Consider the following 14,508-nt stretch of genomic DNA (forward strand, 5'->3'; position numbering starts at 1 on the left):
ACACAGTAGGTGGCTGGCCCAACAGTGGTAGCTGTCTTTGCTTCCTTCCATAGTCAATGGAGAGAGGAAGAGGGTCCTTCCAGGCCAGCTGGGAACAGGAACATGCCATTGTGTATTCTGCATTGTTCACACCTCCATTCCTTAATCTAAGAGCTACATTAAAAACTCCCAAAAGGGGGAGAAAGGCAGAGAAATGAACAAAGTATGAAAATGGATGGAGAGCAACAGAAAGGGAATACAAGCCAGATGGGCTCTTGAATGAGGAGAAGACTGACAGTTACACAGAAACTTGGTTTTGCTTCTCTCGAAAGGAGAGAGCAGAGTTAATGCTTTATCTTGCAAGAGATAAGGACTCAGTCAAGGATATCAGATCTCATGTTAACTGTAGTTTGGGGTAGAATTGAATGAATGTTTCAAGCTGAACAATTGAAAGAAGAAAATGTTCAGTGAGAGAGACTAGAGACTGTAAACTCAAAAAAAACCCCAAAATAACTAAAAATGTTCATGAAGTTTTGCTGGTGGAGGTGTAAAGAAAAGTAAAGTTGACCATGAGAAGCCTAAGACAGGTCAGAGAACTGTACAGCTGGTAATTTAAATTACTGGAAATACATCTGAAAGCCAGTGACAATTACATAAAAGAGAGAGAGGAAGAAAGAAAATTCAGTTTCAGTTGTCTTAAGCTAAGGAAATACAGGCTTAAACAATATTCCCATGTCTCCATCATGAGGGTCACAGAGTATGACAAACCACGTACTAATGCTGGCTTTTATCTTGCACTTAAAATTTAGGCACATAGGCCCTCCTCCTGAAGGCTTTTAAAAGTACACTCTTCACTCCACTAGATATACGAGAGATATACAATTTAGAAGAACTGATGAGCTAGGAGCAAAAAATTGAGGCACAAACCTGGTTTCTGACTTATTCAGTCTAGATCTGTGTACCTCGTTCCACTCCTCTTCCCCCCAATATTTGGGCAGTGGAGTAGACATAGGTCTATGAAGCAAGATTCCACTAAAGAAGAAAAATCAAAAATATATGCCAGCAATAATCTGACCGAGGAATAGAAAGACTGCAGAGCAGAGAGGATATGACATTGAGGAATGATGAAACAGGGAGAAGATGATGAAAAGAGTCAGTGGCAAGAGCAGAAAGAGATACTTTTGTACCTCAGTTACCCAGAAGAATGACAATACCTTCAAAAACAAGTCAAAATTTGACTTCAGTAGAGCTTAACAGAGGATCCCAAGTTTTTTTGGTGCCCTAGATATATCAGTTAAGCAAAAAATGGTTGTACCTTAGTAATTCAACTGTTAAAGACAGGTTTGAGTCACATAAACTCAGATCCAGTTCTAAATTTCCCTTGCCCACTTTGAAGGTTATTTCCATTTGGATTTGATTCGGTAGCATTATTACTTTGAGTGGAACTCCAGTGCATATTGACATCTGGAGATATTCATAATTTTTTATGGCATTTTGATTCACATTTAATGCTTATTAAAGAAGGGGATGTATAGGATTTATTTGAAATGGAGCTTATTTTGTCAGTGTAAGCTATAGCACTTACAATCAATTTGATCAGTTCATGTATACATTTGTCAATACTATGAAGATAAATGCAAGCTGATCATTTAGATTAGAGAGTAAAATTTGTTTGCAGTTCTGTAGACAAAGCTACCCCTCTGCAAATCATCAAAGACAACTTCTATAAGAACTGTTCTCTAAAGGAAGCAAGATTTTTTTTTCCCCACAAAAAAACCTGTTAGAAAACTAATGCATCAGAGATGGTTCCTGCGGAAGTGCAGTTTGGTTAAAATCTGTTGAGAAAGTCAGTCTACCATGTTTTCACAGCAGTTTTCACTATTCACTACTGTTATGGTGAACTGCAAAGTAGCAGTGTATAATCACATCCTGCTCTGACGTAAAAATGGGATTTTTAAATTTATAATAGCAGTTCTCACATTGCCTTCTCACCAGCAGAATATTTTAAGCAATACTGCATACCATGGTACTCCATGCTATGATCTGTAATACTAAAATTCAAAGAGTAAGGAAAGGAGAGGCCTTAACTATGAAGTACATATGTTATTGATTATTTTACTCTAAAGTCTTGACCTCCATAGGAACATTGTCATAAGAAATTAGGTGTGATAGCTTTGAAATAGTATTTTATCAGTGGAAGCCTTTTTAGATTCATCCTGAAGAAAATACATGAGATCAACACACCTTTCAAAAAATCTCCAGTCTATCCCATTTGTGTTCACTAAAATCAGTGGGAAGTAACTAAATGACACATCAATTTTTAATCAAAAATATTTTAGCTAAATATATTTCTTTGGGAAGCTACAACAAAATGAATTATACAGTTCTTTCACTGTACAACTCAAAAGAGAATACTTAATAACATCATGCAGCACGAATTGTGCTTGAATAGAGATTTTCACAGGATGTCTTAAGGAAAATTACACATAAAGAATAAAAACCCACAAATTTAGATCATTGAGTGGAAGCTAAGGAGAACAAATAAAATTTATTTAAAATGGAATTATAATCAGAAATTGAATCAACAGAACAAACCTCAGTAGGCAATATTCTCCAGATGTGAGAAATAGTACCCCAGCAAATCTCTAGCTTCCAACAAATATTATCATACCATTAAAACAGCCGAAAAAAATAGCACAGTTATTACCATAGTGACATTCTGCTACATATGTGAACAAAAGGCAGTGGGTTGTGCTAGGTTAAAATAGCACAAGAGATGAAAAGTAATATAGCACTTTTCATAACCAACATACTGGCTGAAAAATGGAATGATGAACAAGAAGATACTAAACTGTACTAATCTGTGTTGGTTAACATGTGTTGAGGTCCTCATAAGAAACCAAAAATTGACTAGTTACAGTGATCCCAAAAGGAGTAAACTTCCTGGACCTGTTGGTGTTTATTTATCAGATAATATTGCAGAGCTGAGTTTTAATCTCAGCAAGCTTCTGAGATAGTGACTTCCCAAGTGGATCCATGGTCTTCTAGATAATTTATACACTGGTGTCATATAAATATTATATTTTCACTAACCAATAACTAAGCACTCTGTCATAAGTTATAGAGTTGTCACCCAGAAAATTTTGAACTCTCCTAATGCTCAGTAATTTAAATAAAAGTCTTTAATCAAAACTTTGAACACAATTGGGAGTGTAGAGATCAGAAGCCAAATATGGTATGATAAACACCTCTAACAATACTTCAATTGTGGACTCGATATTTTCTGAGCTTGAAAAGAGCTAGGTCTTCTCAAGGAAAAGTTTTCAATAGTTTTTCTTTTTCCCAAAACAACCTTGTCTTAACAATATTCTTTTCCCATAACAACAGGTGTTGTTTGCTGTTTCTTGGCCAATGGGAGAGGTGTCAGTCCCATGGACCAATAACGTGTCTTCTTAGTGAAGCACATTATGAAAGGGCTGAATGAATTGTAAATAAAGCCTTCTGATTTCTACTGCCTCTGACTGGAGTCAAGCATCTTTATTTCATGTCCTATTGTGACTCTTCAATCACATTGTGACTAGGACAAAATACTCTCTCCTCCTTTGCCAGCAACATGTAGCTGAGCTTTTCTAAGCTGGCCCTTTCTTCACTGCCTCCTGCACGAGGCTCAGATACATGACCAGACTGCTGCAGGGTACAACATTAGTACCTGTCTGCTGGGAAGCCAGAGACACTGGTGCACACATTCCTGGATGCCCACATTCCATGGCAATGTGCAGGAAGCCCCTTGCTGCTATCCTTCCTCACAGTGGGCTACATTGAATACTACTGCATGGCACTTGTCTTGAGCTGGGGCACGTGTATCAGCTCAGCCACCTGGCTGTTATAGTGGCTGTGTCTGAGCTGGGGCACTGACACTTCCACATTTGCTTCTAGTCTGAGCTGATGGTTGTGACAGCTTCCCAGTTAATGTCACAAAGCACACAGGACATCAGCCATTGTATCTAGTCAGAAAAAATGTTAAAATTCAGGAAACTTATCCACGAATTAGTTAATTACTCTTCAAATCCCAAGAGTTGCTATTAGGGGAAAAATACCCCCAACAAGCCTACAAAACTCTACAAATCTATGGATGGAAAAAGAGAAGAGCAAAAAAATTATTTTTCCTGTGAGGCTGAATGAGACTGGAAAGCTGAAGGGACAGGAATTTTGTAGTGTTTTATCATTAATTTGGAGGGCCATGCTTTTGCCTCCTTACAGCCTGATAGGTGCTATTAAATGGTTAACATAGGATGGTATGACATGAAAAATGGGTAATTCTATTTGCCTCTCTAGATCTGATATATTTTCCTTTGGAAGAGTGGCTTGCACAAAATCATGGAATATCAATGTTTAAAGGAGAATAATTGAAGTTCAACTGAATCTGTGGTTACTTTTTGTCATGGTTAATCAGAATGTCAAAATATAAGGGCAGTTGATTTACTAAAAGGGGAAAGAACATAAAAGATAGCATATTAAAATTTACATCAAAATGTCAATAAATCAGAGATGGAAAGTGAGACTTTGTGGCTTTATCAGAAGAAAACCAAAAGTAATCTATTAATTTTGCATGCAGTAATACACAAGCATATATTAATATAAACGCAAAATACTGCTATCTTGGTAGATACAGGTTGTTCCAGATAAAACCAATCTGCCTTGCTGTCTCCACTGTGTGGTATTGCACAGGTAATGTGTGGTTCCTTAGGGAATACAGAATGTGAATTCATCTCTCTCCCCAGGGCTGAAACTTTAGCAGATGGTGAAATGTACATTACTTAACCAACACGACTTTTGTGGTCTCTAAATGGGTGAGTATCAGAAGGCTTACCATGGCTAGACCTTGCATCAGCATGAATGAATCAAGCAACAGTAAGTCAATAAAATCAGCTATGAAAGTGGGTGTTTGGGTTTTTGTTTGTTTGTTTTTGTTTGGGTTTGGGGTTTTTTTTATGTCAAACATGAATTTTTTTTTGGTGAAATTAGGAAGAAAAACTGCAGGTTTCCTTATTGACGTGTTATATTACTTTGACAATTTACCTACAGCTATAGGCACAAACATAATATTATGAAATGTTGCTGAATAATAACAGCCAATTTACTGCACAGTTAACCTGTCAAAGTCATCCTTTTATCATGGTATTTTATTAAATAATTAGAAAATTGATCACAAAAAGAGTAATACAGCATAGTACTGATAGTTAGCACTTTGTGAGAAACCAAAGTGTTTGAGATGTTTGTTTCTTGTGAAGCATCTTCTCTGATTTAGTTGTGGAGTTATAAAGTGCAGTAATGATGCTTCAGAAATCTGTTTCATTCTTTCATTGATGGATGAGGATTTAATTTTTAGAGATTACTGAGAGTTGAAGGGCCTGGATATTTGGGGAAATTTCTTCATATCTCGAAGTCTTGATGCCACCCATTTCCTCAGTAATCTTTGGAAAGTGCCAACTACATGAAATTAAACACTGACAAAAATACTGTTCTTAAAAAAAATTCCTTATGTCTGATACTTACAGAGTTGATTCACCATTAGCTGGGGATTAAAAAAAAAGGAATGGCTTTCTGCTGCGTGAGTTTTCTTGCAGACTTCCTCTTTTTCCTCACACATTTAACAAATGTTACAGTAGCAGGATTTGTAAGTTCATTAACAGAGGGCTTAATTGTAGCTTCGTTATAACTAGTGAGAGAAACTTCTGGAAAAGTTGAGCCAGCAGTAGCTTAGTATAACTTTGCAGTTTCTGTATTAAGGCATACAAGTTACATGAGCTTAAACACTCAATTAAATGTTATCAGTATTATTTATGTTAAAACTGAAACCTGAGTCAATATCATCTCCATTTCATTCCAGATGGGACCCTTAATCCTGAGATCCCTCGTAGAACAAGAAGAATGTCAGGTCTTAATTAACTCACAGGAATGTTACAAGTCTCCAGGATTTTGTAAAATGCTTTGAAAATATCAGAAGTTTAATGCTAAATTTATTCTAACAGTCCTTATTACAATAATTATTAACTGTTTACAGTTGTAATCAGGTTGCTAAATGCCCTGCTCATTGCAAAGAGGCCGGAAAAAGTTCAATTTGTTGCATAATCAGCTATCTGCTCTTCAGTACACAAGCTAAATATAGTAGAAGATGTCAGCTACTAAATATGTAAGACTTGACGAAACAGCTCCTCTCTAACCTCAATTCTTCCAAACAAGTGTTATCAAATTCTGCAGAATTTCAACTTTATTTAAATATCAGTATGGAAATAAACAGGCTCAAGTCTGTGTAATTTAGATGAAAACTCTCTTTACATGAAGCAAGAATGACCAGAGCAATGCTGTCTTCCTTAAGGTTACAAGCACACAGCTGCCTGTGCTTGTGTTGCAACTTCCAGATTTCCCAAGTGTTATGGTTGGATGAGGTCCTTGACGCTTATATGTGTCCTAGATGTCTATTTTAGAATAGATGAATTGGTGCTGCCAGGATTGCTGTGGACAGTGGCAATGCCGGGATCCCTGGGGACAACTGAGAAAACTTGGGTCAGAATCATCCTCCATAAGCTTGGAGGAGCTTTGAAGAAGAGTCACAGTCTGGAACTATTTACAGCACCAGGAGATACAAAATAGGATGAGAAGAGAAAGACAAGCTGTGGCTTCCTGCTGAACAATAAATAGTTTTGCATTTCCAAAACCAAAGGTGGGAGAAGCAGAAAGAGAACGCTCCATCTGGCTTGAAGCAGTTGGGAGAGTTGATGGGACAGAAGGACTTTCTCTTATTTATCAGACTCTTACTGAAAAATGCAAATGAAGGGTTTCTCCAGCATTGAAAAAAGCCAACAGCTTTTTAAGAATCCATGTGTTACACTGATATTCCCTCAGACCAATAAGAGCTTTGTTTTGAATCAGTTTTATACAAAATGTGAAAAATGAGAAAATTTTAGCCCAGTCCACAGAGTTGGCAGATGTGAACGGACTATTAACCTTTTGTTTAGTTGTTTGCACAGGTTCGGATTTGCCTACTATGAATTCAGATTCAGTATTGTATCCTCATTATTCTTGGAGAATGACATTAAAGTGTCAGATGACACCTGCGAATGAAGGTGAATATTTTTGGAACTGCTTGTGTTTCTTTGCCCTTCATCTGAGAGTGAGGAGGGTAATAGTGAATAACTCTAGTTGGGATGGGATTAATTTTGCCTAAATTCTGACACTCAAAATCTAGACATGTGCAGAAGGGTCAGTCAGGTAGTGTCAAAAGGTCTAAATTGCATTTCCTCCAGGATTTAGGTCAAGACATAAATATTATCTGCATGTACCCAGATGCAAGAAACAAAGAGTAGGCTGCTTCCAGACCTTAAAGGAGATACTAAAAAGAGCTGTAAGTTGAGGTAAAACTTAACTCCCAAGAAAGCAAACCTTGCCAAGAAATGTGGGTATGATTAACTGCAGTAACAGTGATCTAATGGACAATTATCAGACTCAAATAAGGAAAATTATCAGGAAAGTGCAGTGCTCGTACTAACCATTTTAAGATTTTTATATAGGGTTATCACCAACAGGAGATGTATATAAGGAATTGTAGGCATAGCTGACACTCCCTCCTACAGTTCAATTTTCCTGACACATTCCTTTAGAAGAGTCTGTTTCCAGTTACTTAAAATTTTACCAAAGATTAACCAAAGTTCTGGACTAATTTTTTTCCCCCAGGCTGTGAATTTACAGTTTCTTACAAGATTTTATGTAAGAATGACCCTAGAGACATGATCTTTGTCTTTCTGCTATTAAAATGATATTTGTGAAGAGTTTATTAATGCTCCTACACTGTAAAGAAGTACCTTCAAGTTTATTGGCAGAGTGTGTTTTCTCTCCCATAAGGATCTATACAAATTTAAACATTTAGAAAATCACCAAACATGCTTTGTTTGGTAGTAAGGCAATCAAATTTTATCATTGCTGTGGCTGAAGATGTTACCTGTACAATGCACTGGATAGAGGGATCTAAGGGGTTCTCTGCATCCCACAAATGAGTGTTGTGGCTTCACTTTAGAAAGAGTTTGAGAACCCAAAACAAGCACTGTGATGCTTCTCTGGCTAGCACTCCAGACTTGTTTCAATAGTATCTCACATTAACTTTTATGAAGCTGGCTGCAATACCTGCATGTCATGGGCTGCAAAATGGTAACAATTTTGAAATACCATAATCAGATTTTGTCAGACTGAGCACCAAAATCAGTAGTGCTGATACCACTTTACCCCTAGATGTCTATGCCAAAGCAATAAAGACCAGATTTCCCTCCAGCTCCAGGTGGCAGATTCATATCCAGCTGTGTCTGGCCTTTGCATTAAGATAAGATCTCTCTCTGTGTTTCCTCCATTCCCTGCCCACAGGGTCATTTTCTGTAGAAGAAAAGTCAGGGTAAGAACCATAGGATAGTCAGTAGTTTGATGTGATGATCAGGAAGCAGAATTGGGAACTTCTCTGAATCATTATCTGCTTCATGTCCCTGCATGCGCAAATAGACTCTGAAACCTTTTCCACTTTCTCTTCTCATCTACCTTGAATTTGGCTCTACATGCTCAAGCTGTTTGCGGTGCTGCCCAGCTCTGTCATCTGGGAGAAGATGGCTGGGAAGGAGGTAGGTCACAGAGAGTGGTCTTACCCACCCCTTAACTTGGTCTTTGCTTTTAAGCCCACGGTTAACTGAACCTTACGCTTAACCCTTTTAAGCCTGGGGTTATAAGGGGTTATAAGTGTTAAGACCTTATGCTTGTGACTGATCTACACAATGGGAAAGGCAGTGCTCACTCTGGTACCACATAAGGCCTGGCCTTGCTGTGCTGACTTATCTTCCTAGATGGACTTTGATCCTGCCTTGTTGCAGTGAACTGTCCTGGCCATCTGAACACTGGTCTGACCTGGGTGACTATTCCTGGACTTGCTCTGCTCCTCTGTGAGCGCCATGGGTCTCTACCAGGTGGGTCACAGTCCTGCCTCACTGCCACCAGCTCCCTGCCTGCGAGGGCAGCACCTATCCTGGTTGTTTCCTGGCAAAGACTGTGGTCTGATGTAAATAGCAGCACATACCATGAGCACATAAACTCTCCCACCCACATTGAGATGGTTGGTTGGCAGCCATAATGAACTTTAAATGCAACCTAGATTTAGAAAAAGACTAAAACAAGCATTTACACAAGAGAAAGTAGTACCAAACATACCAGAAGTCCAAATATCCAGGCAACTATCCAATGAAACTTACCATTGGTCTTGCAGGTCACTGCTGCTTCTCCCAGAAGTGTGGAGTTTGGGAGAGTCAAGAGAGATTGAGGCTCTTTCCACACAAGAGCTGAATAATGAAAGTGCTCTGATGAAACTGGGCACCTTGCAGGGGATCTTCAGATATCTGAAACTAAAGTTAGAGATCATTTAAACCTTATAGACACAGAAAGAGCATAGGCTTTACAAGTGAAGCAAGCCGAAAGAAAAATACAGGAACACAGAAGCAGTTTTGTCAAACAGCACATACCTCTTAAAGTCAAATATGGAAAAACATTAATTCTAAGGACTTAAACAGCACAGTTGCCTCTCTCAAACACTGTTAAGGCCACAGAATGAGTTTGCCATGAGATAAGCAGAGAATGGAGTGACAGGATGGCTTACCTCCAGGCCTGGTGGAGGTGAGATCTGGTTAGCTCATCCTGATTAACACACCTGGACAAAAAATCCCACTGTGGCAAAATATGTAAAGAAGCACTGGCTCATACACATATCACCATTCAAATAAAGATCACCCCAAGTTATGGGACAGGTAGATGACATCTGCAACCACCAATGACCACCAAAGCCCCCCAGAATATGCTTCTGTGGATACCTGGACCTCAGACTGCAAATTAAGCCACAGCAAGAGCTTGAGATAAGAAATACGTGGTACTATTGTCCGGGTATTGACTCAGAGTAATGGGGAGCTTGGGAAGAAGAATCTGTCACTGATAATGGACACAAAGATTTCAGAATTTATGGGCCACAAAGAAAGCCAACTCAGGAACTGTGCTAAAATAAGTTCTTATGGGTAAAATGTAATTCTGTGGGAGATTGTGACCAGTGACTCACAGCCCACAACCCAAGAAACAACCCAAAAGACGAGAAAGACTGAGTGTGTGGACTAATTAGCATTAGAATGAGAGAATTAGCATTAGAAGTGAGGGAATCATTTAACAACTAGAATAAAAGAACTATGCACTCAATGTGCATTAGTTCCTCTGTTTATTAAATCATATAAATAGCAAAAAATTTTGAGTGACATTGGATGGCCCAGCATCAAGAAGCCCAGGGCAAAAAAACCCCAATGGGATGCCACTGGATCCATGGGTGGCAACTTTTTTCCTTCTTCTTCTCCTCCTTCTCCTTCTTCCTCTTTTTCTTCTTCTCTCTCTTTCATCTCTCTCCATCCTCTCTCTCTTTAATTTCCCTCTATCCCTCTACCTCTCATCTATTTTTAAATAAGATCTGTACTACTGATTTCATCATATGGTCTCATTTGCACCTTAATTTGGGCAGAGGCATCTTTCACTATTCAGATCTTAACAATAATCTCTGCCTTGTTTGTACATAGATATTGCCTGGACACTCTGTGGGATCAGCACAAAGCAGCAGCAGAGAACAAGAATCATTCTGTTAACGTGAGTACCCTCACACAGCTTTGCAAATATGGCGTAGCATACATGAAAAAAGACTTTACAAATTTCTGAAATTTAGCTGACCAAATGTGCAACTGTACTCAATGGAGACACATCAGCTATTTGCCAGGAGCTACTGGCTGCAGCAATTGCTCATACTAGACCTAGATAGCCCTAGATGCTAGCACTAGTCTACTGAACTGCAAATGTAAATTGTGAAGAAAAGAAGAGAAAAAAGAAGAAGAAATTGAGGATTTGACTAACAGCTTCAATGTCTAAATAAAATGGTTAGGAGATTGATTTTTTCCAGACAAATGAATTTTACAAAAGCAGAAAATTAGCAAACACCATAAAGTTTATCACAGGTTTCAGCTCTTCATTGTGAGAAGAAAGACTTTCTTCTTGGAAAGTCCAGATTCGATGTGCTTTCATCAGAGGGACCGTTCACATGCTGAAATCAGACTGTGCCACTCTCTGCAATAAACTCTTCTGGCACCTGTATATTCCTGAGCCATGAACTGCACTTGAAAGTGACTGAACTTTAGCTGCCAGATAACCTCCGCACAATATAAAAAATGAGAAAAGTAAAAATTTTATGGAGCTACTTATAAGCTTATCTCCTCCAGAAAGCCTCACTTTTTAAGTCAGTCAGTGGCAGAAGTCAATCCAAACCTGACAGTGACACTATTCTTGGAGAATAGTGTGTGCTAATGCATCTAGAAGCAAAGAAAAAGTAATGTCAAAATCCAGTATGTGCTAGCAAAACGAAATCCAAACAAGAAAAGAAGCTACTGGTAGTTTTCTTTTCACTTGAAGTTCTATTTATTTTGTTAAATCATTGAGTTACAACTAGAAAATCAGAGTAAGCTCTTGTTCCCACTCCACCAAGAAAAATGGTAATCTTGAACATGCCTCAAAAGCTGACAGTCTGAAGAAAAGCCAACTCACATCTCACTGAGCACAGTGTTTAAAACCCACAAATCTATCACTGTAGCAAAGTGCTCTGTCCCTTTCCTCCCATTAGCTGACACCTGACCGTTGTTCAGAACTGTGGTACTCCACACTTAAGATCAACACAGGGCTGTATGTTACTCTGCCATGCCTACTATGTCTTCCTATCTCCCTCACTAGACTGGTCTAATAAGCTCTTTGCTCTCTTTCCTTCTCGATATTGCTTACACTTGGCACTTTGTCTGCAGTTCTCATTTCTTTCAGTCTTTTGACTTTCCTCCCTTGCTGCACCGCTTCTGTCTTTTGTGCTGAGTGTCAGTCCCAGCCGTAGTCCAACTTTATCTTTCACCTACCCATTGAGTTTTTTTCTGGACCTTGTCTCTATTTCCTGCATGGTACACCTTTTCTAATTGCAATCATATTTTCTTCTCTAACATTTTCTCTACCAAAGCTCTTCTTTTGCAGCCAGTCTTTTCAAACTTGGGAAAAAAACAATACCCCTAATACTCTTTCTCCCATTTGTTTATTTCACCTAATCTAAATTGAGAAAACTGTTCAACATTTTGAAGACAGCAGGTTCCTACAAGTGTTGCCTGTTAGGTGGGGAAACAACCAATCCATGACCAGAAAAGAAGTTTGTTTCTTCAGTATCCAAGTGCTGGATTAGCTAAGTTCTCATATAGGAGATCTGCTGACCATTTTTAAGGAGATTTTGACTCCTGATGTTGTATTTGAAAACTAAATGAGCCTGAGAAACCAAAAAGGCTTCAGTAGAAATGTAGAACAAGCAAACATAAATGTCTGTAGCAGTCCTCTGTTGCTTTACTCTGCTGAAGTTTTAGGAAAAAGGAAGACATAAATTCAATATAGATCGTAAATTGATAAAAAAGCAAGTATAAATACATAATAATTAGCTATACATCAGTTATATAGCTAAACATACAAAATTTTAAATATATTAGTTATAGCAATGCAGTCCTATCCCTTAAATCTCCCAATTCAAGAGAGATTTTATTTTTTTTAAATTTTCATGGCTGTTTTACACTTGTCCCACTTTATGCTTGCACAATGCCTCATGCAACAGAATTCTGCTGTGCCTGGACACTAAAATAAGAAATAAAATGATTAGGCCTCCATAATTCCACACAGAATAAAAATGGAGAGCAGTAATCGACAGTACTGCATTTATTATTTCCTCCTGTTTTACATCACTACTGGAAGTGAAAAAGGTGAGGTTGAAACAGCAACTCTGATGCTCAAAGAACAGCACTGCCATTCTTCATTCAAGGCCTTTATCAGAGACAGAAAGGGAGCAATTGAGTAAGACAGTTTTCATCACATGCTGCTTCACCAAACAGGGTTTTGACATAGTCATATTTTGTATTCCCCAAAATAGCACTTCAGCCTGCTTCAGTTTATGAACTTGTTTTTTTTAACTCCTTTGAATTTAATTAGGCTATTCATCAGTTTGGTAAATGCAAAGAACCTTTTAAAAAGAGAGCAGTGATTGATTTTTAAAGTGCTATAATCACTCCATCTAGCTATAAAAAAATACTTTCCAATATATTTCAAAGTATATTAATATTCACTTTTTAAAATCTTCTGTCCTTATTTTAATATATAACTAAGAAGCTTCCATATCCCTAAGTGAAGTTCTTTACCCAGCAAAGCTCCTGTATAAAGCTCCCATTAATACCTACACATGAACCTTGCTGACACAGGAGGAAATTTTGAGAGTCAAATAAAATTTGTCCTACACAGAGTCTGGATCTGGGTCTGAATGGACTCACATGCAAACTAAAGGTGTATGACTATACCAGCACATCTCCCACTAGTACAAACTACCATTATCTGCACCCAAACAACAGTTTGAGAAGGGTCTCAAGCACTTGTGTGTGTGATTGCACTGAGCAATGTTGAAAAACTGCAGAAAAAGGGAAGCCCGGAACTGGCTAATTTGCCAGCAACCCTAAGGAATCACGTGTAATTCAAGTCTCTCATTTTGCAGAGTCTTGTACCAAATTGCATCAGAAAAATACTTTATATATTGCAGCTTTTGTAACTTACTTAGTCCCAGGAAGGGAATTCACCCCTGAAATATGTGTATTCTAAAGGTTTTCAGCCATAGATGGTGTCCCAGACATGTCCCTGCTGCAGAAACAAAGGTTATTGCCTCAAAGAGAAAGAGTTACTATTCAGACAACCAATGTGATGGTTTGCAACTTTTATATTCTTAGCAAGGCCCAAACCCAACAGCTCAATCATCAGGAGCATTGCCTGTGTGACAAGGCTGTCTGACCTCTGGGTGTATTGTCACCACCACAAACCTGACTGCTGAGACCTCTGACAAATACGAGTAGAGTTCTGCTGTGTGAAATGCCTGCAACTCTGCCTGGGGCTGGCCAGCTCTGGAGAGAGAACAAATACTTGCACTCTCTGAGAGGCTGATCCTCTGCAACCAGCAAATCCTGTCATGTAATGAAAGGAAAGGCAGTGGGACACCTTCAGTCTCTCATTTCCATACAGCAAATGCTTCACAACACTCCTGCATCCCTTCTCTGTACTGGCCTGAGTAATTTACTTCACTATCTCTCACTTCAGCTGTCTGTCCTCCTCATTTATCCCTCTGCATGGGATCAGCTCTTTTCCATCTATCAGTGGAGTGTCATCCTGCACTTTCTCTGTGTATTTTTCTCTTGCTTTGTCATTAATAGCATTTCTTCCCCATGTCCCTTCATATTACTTTGTTGCTGTACCTTACCTTACCTTACCTTACCTTACCTTACCTTACCTTACCTTACCTTACCTTACCTTACCTTACCCTTGCTTTACCTTACCTTTGTTCCATCTTGGCTTGAGGAACATGCAGGCATACTT

Source organism: Zosterops lateralis, assembly GCF_965231275.1.
Source record: "Zosterops lateralis genome assembly, chromosome: 2".
Taxonomy (NCBI): domain Eukaryota; kingdom Metazoa; phylum Chordata; class Aves; order Passeriformes; family Zosteropidae; genus Zosterops; species Zosterops lateralis.